The following is a 5,493-nucleotide window of genomic DNA, read 5'->3' as shown; positions in this document are numbered from 1 at the left end:
CAATATTTTTTTTTATATAATATCAAATTTCTATTTTTTTTGTTTTTCTGCACACTCCCTTCCCCCCCCCCCCCTTTCGGGGAAAAAATATTTTTTTTATATATTTTCAGTTATAGTTTTGTCATCTTTCGATTTACAGGTTCTAAATTTTTGAAGTTCCAAAGTTATGAGTTCGGAGGTTTATGTGTTTGGAAGTTTATGAGTTTAGAAATTATAAAGTTTACGAGTTCGAAAGTTTGCGGTTTCGAAAGTTTAGCGGTTCGGAAGTTTATGAAATTTGTGGGTTCGGAAGGTTGTTGGTTTGAAATTTTATGGCTTCATGTTTATTGTATCTAAATTATTTATGAATACTCTTGAGAAGTTATTTTCCTTAATTTGTGTACAAAACACCGAAAAATGAGTAAGATTATACCAAACACACCCTTAGAGTTTAAGTATTTTGTTACAACCCATATCCGCATGTGTTAGTTCATGCCATATATTAGTTAACATAAATCCAAGAAGGAATTATCTTTGAGATGATAAGAAGTCAATCCTATTGGTCTTAAGTGATACAAGAGTGTATAAGGGTGATTAACCAGTATTAGAAGTTAAACGAATCAAGGATGTTGTAACTCGTATTTTCAGGTAATCTAGCGGTGCTTAATACACTCAAGAGGTCATTTATTAAGGTATTTTAATCATATAATATCCGTATCATAAGTCTTGAAGTCAAACGAGTTATGAAACAAAAGTCGACAAAAGTTGTCGCAACTTAGGTTCATAATTTTACTTAAACATTAGGTCAAATGTTTCTAATCTTTTCTCATAATTTACAAGGAATTACGGGGTGATATACCAACCAAATTAAAGATCTATGAGTCTAGTTTCCAACGCATTAAACCGTTCATCGATACGATCTCGGAGTAGAGAGATATTCGCATTTTCGCGAGACTGCGCCAAGCACCTCTCTATGGGGCCCACTAAGTCGGTTTAAGATATTTGGACCTATATAGGATGCCTCCAACCCGTTTTAAGTCATTTATTTTCACTATTTCAGACCTTAGAACCCTAGGAACATCCTCTCAAGGTTCTCTCAAGATTCAAGACCCAAAAAAAGGGTAAACAACACAAATCAAGTGTCGGAAATTCCGTGGCGCTAGTAAGTCTCTTGTTCTTCTTGTTGTTGCTCATTTTTGTGTCGTTTCAGCTCGTGTGGGAGGTTGTTTTAAAGGGTTTATGTTCTGTAAATACTCCCTTATGTTCTTAATATCAATCCTAGGTGATTTCAAGCCTTCTAAAGTGATTCTAGTGCCGAAAAACACTAATTGATCGCTAGTTTCGCTTTTTTGTTGTTGTGGCAGCATTGGAGGGATATTTCATGGAAATTTAAGGTCAAATTGGAGTTGTTCTTTCTATATAAAGGTAATGAACCTCTTACTCTATATGTATTTAAGATTATCCAAGTTGCGGCTAAGCCATTGAAGCTAGAACTTGTGAGATATATATCGAAAGGCTTGGTAGTAATGTTATTGTTTTGTGGACTATTTTGCGTTGTTGTTGGGCTGCGTATTTTACTACTATCTTGTGGAGTTTTGGAGGAGGAAGGGTGTGGAGAAACACCATATATATGTAGGGTTATGGGCTGATAGTTATTCGTAACATTTCCAGGTTGTTTGACACGACTACGGTGGTCGTCGTATGTATGGAGTGATTAGGCTATGTGTGGACTATTTTGGGAGGCTCAATATGTTTATTATTGATGTTGTTTGGGCTGTTTGGTGACTGTTTTGAATGGTGTGAGGTCATATATATAGGGGAGGTGCTGTCCGTTTCATCGTAAAATAGGTTGTGGTCGATACATAATAGTTATGACGCTTAAATGATAACGATAGTATCGTTTCTCTTATTGTAGACTAAGGAGTTTTGACAATTGCATAGCTTGAGATTGGGGCAGTATATACAAGGTATGTGAGGCTATCCCTTTCCTTCTTTTGCACGACTCCGATTGTACATAATGTAATGAACGAGCTTCCAAGATACTCTACTCTTATAAGCTAGCAGTACTTACATTGTTTTCCCTCTTATGGAACGATTGATGTTAATGTTACTTCTCTTATTCTTATGTTATCAATGTTGTTCGTACTTCCTAAATCTTATAAGGTTCATAGTGAAGAGTTAGTCCTAATAACGTGTATAGAGGATACCGACCTTACGTCACTCCGAAAGGTTTAGAATGTGATTCCATGAGTCGAGCATGCATTATATATATATGTATCTATTTTACTCTACCGAGCCACGCTATAGTTGGCCGGGTACGGCACCTATTGTGCAACCACTGATCAGTTGGGTTTTACCGAGCTCCACGTGGCCGGGTACGATTCTACCGAGCCTATTATGGCCGGGTACGATATGATGATGATGATGCCCACAGAGGCGAATGCTTTAAAGGTTTATGTATTTATACATATGTATCATGCATTTCATGTAAGTATCCCTCAGAGGTACTAAGATGTTACAGGTTGTATATTCTCTATCCTTGCTTACATTACTGATCACATTTATGGTTCCTTGCCTTACATACTCAGTACTTTATTCGTACTGACGTCCTTTTATTTGTGGACGCTGCATGTCGTGCTGCAGGTCCTGATAGACAGGCAGGTGCAGCTCCCCCACCACAGTAGACTGTCCAGTTCAGCGGTGATTGGCGAGATCCCTTCTCCGGACTTGCCTTGGTCTTGGTATGCAATTTTTGTTATAGACATTATGGGTATGTCGGGGCCCTGTTCCGGCTATGTTGCAACACTTATGTTCTGTTAGAGGCTCATAGACATGTGTCGTCTCATGTATAGTTTGGTATGCCTTGTCGGCTAGTTTTTGTTGTATAGTTTTTCATAGTAGCGAGGTAGCTCATACCTTATACGTAGTTTCTTGATTGTCTGGTCATCCCCTGCTATGTATGTTCATGCCGTCATATTTTATTGCTGGTTGTCCATGATCTAGGTCTACCATTTATATTGATCTCGTCAGCCTTAAAAGATAATAATGAAGGTTAGATGAAATGTACGTTGGTGCTCGGCAAGTGTGGTCGGGTGCTAGTCATGGCCCTTCAGTTTGGGTCGTGACATATTTGTCCAATATTTTAGGAAAATATAGTGCTTTTGGTTAGTAGTAGATGTTCTTTGTTTAAAGTTGAAAAAAGTAGCCTCTCATTAGAAGTACTTTTTGAACGTCGGTCGAAATACAAATTGCTGCTCTAATATCGATAAAAGTATCCTCGAATTAATTAGCCGGACAAAATTGCTACTCTTTAAAAATATTTTTTCCAAAAAATACTTATAAGAAAACTAAATTTCAATATACGCAAATTTTAAAAGTTTGGCCAAACAGTTAACCCATTTTTAGAGAACTTCTGAAATTATAATTTTAAATTGTACACGTGGAAAAGATAAAACTATTTTTTGTTGTCAATATAATTTCAATTCCGCTGTAAAAATGTTGATTCCAACATGATCTTTCATTACTTTTTATTTATTATTTTTTTAAAGAGATTTGATTGTGTAAAATGTACTACAAATAAAATTCAAGCTCTGTGATACGTTGTCCTTTTTCACTAACGAGTGAGAAACCAAGTCATAATCTTAAATTGAATAAAGACAAATGCATCTACCTTCGGATTTTAGTTTAAATGATTGAAAAAAGACGATAACAAAATTATTCCAAAAATGCTGATGCCACTACTCCTAGGATGAGTAGTCGTTTGCACATAACGAGATGTACCCATCGAAATTGTAGTTGCTTATTCAGTGTACCACTGCGTGTTCTCACCGCAGAATTTATTGACTCGTTGCCCATCTTGGAGTTGCCAACACTCTCCAGTCGTGCGCAGGGTGCAAAAACAGCCAATAGCCCCCTCTTTCTTTTTTTATTTTATTTTTCATCTGGTACTCGGTGTCAGCGTCATAATCCTAACAAGTTTTAATTTTTTTAAAAAAAAGCAATTGATGCACTAAACTCTCGCTATACACAGGGTTCGGATCATAAGGTTCAGTTATACGTGTATATGTCCAAATTTGGACGACCATGGCCACTGTCGAATACGACAAGGGACGAGACCCTTACGACACAACATCATGTGGTCATTGAAGACGGTGACGACTGACAGCGGTTAGAAAACGCACGACATCTGTAGTAGTGTAGGCGCAACAGGAAGCAGCAGGAATATACTTTCGAATATTCTCTATGTTACATCTTTTAAGGTTCAAGAGGGGGTTGTCCCTTATAAATAGAAGGGGAAGACTTTGTAAAAAGGGGATCTAGATTTCTTACTCAATCTTTGGCTAAGAGCATCCATTCTAATATTTCTCTACATTCAAAGTTATCATATTTACGCTTAATCATTCGGTTTCAAGATATTAAAGAAATATTATTCATCTTGTTCATCCCTTGCATCTTTCAATCTAGAGTTTATTATACTTAGCTGAGATTTACCTTTTCATCTTCGTTAATTGATTTAATCAAAAAGGTTTCAATATCTTTTGGGTCAAACAATTTGGCGTCATCTGTGGGGACTTCTTTAGCTAAGATTTTAGTTTCATTTAAACTCATGAAAGGGATAACCTCTTCCTAGCTTGGTACAAACCAACAATGGCAGGGAAAGGAGATGCAAGGCAAAAAGCAATAGTAGGCATCACAACCAACCTCCTGGACACCATCAACGAAGATAGCAGAGAGGATAACGGAAATGAAACACCAAACACCACACCCGGAGGAGACGCTTCACCTCCCCCGCACGAAAGTGTGTTATTGTGTGAAACAAGATTGAATTGAATCAATTTGTATCTAGGGCTTGTATTGAAATGAACGAAGAGAGAGCTCTTTTCTTATTGTATCATAAAACAGAATGAATAGTTCTACTGTTTCTAGAAACCTCTACTACTTATATACATGATCCGAAAATTACTATTTTGGGCTTAAGCCCAATCGAGACTACATGCATAAATAAATGTACAATATAGACAGAATATTAAGTTATGCCTTCTTCAATTTGGGCCTGGCGTGTAGTAACTCCAACACCCCCCTCAAGGTGGAGGTTGGAACAACCCCCAACTTGGGAAGAAATGCATGATGAGCAAGCCCAGTAAGAGGCTTGGTGAAGATGTCAGCTAGCTGTTCGGATGTTGAGACATGGTGGAGAGAGATAAGACCATCAGCAAGCTTGGTTCGGATGAAGTGACAATCCACCTCAATGTGCTTGGTGCGCTCGAGAAATCAGGGATCCTAGCGATGTGGATGGCAGCTTGGTTGTCACGGTAAACAGGAATAGCAGCAGTAACAGGGAAACCAAGATCTGATAAGAGCCTCACTACCCAGGCAAGTTCAGCAACCACTTTGGAAATAGCCCGATACTCAGCCTTGTGAGCATGCGATTTTTGCCCTATACGAATTACTCCCAAAAATTTCAAAACAAAATAATTTTTCCATTATTTGCGATTTTTGTGGATTTTAGTGGCA

The sequence above is a fragment of the Nicotiana tabacum genome, chromosome 6 (genome assembly GCF_000715075.1).
Source record: "Nicotiana tabacum cultivar K326 chromosome 6, ASM71507v2, whole genome shotgun sequence".
Taxonomy (NCBI): domain Eukaryota; kingdom Viridiplantae; phylum Streptophyta; class Magnoliopsida; order Solanales; family Solanaceae; genus Nicotiana; species Nicotiana tabacum.
The sequence above is the reverse complement of the archived record's forward strand: the minus strand, read 5'-3'. Positions refer to the sequence as shown.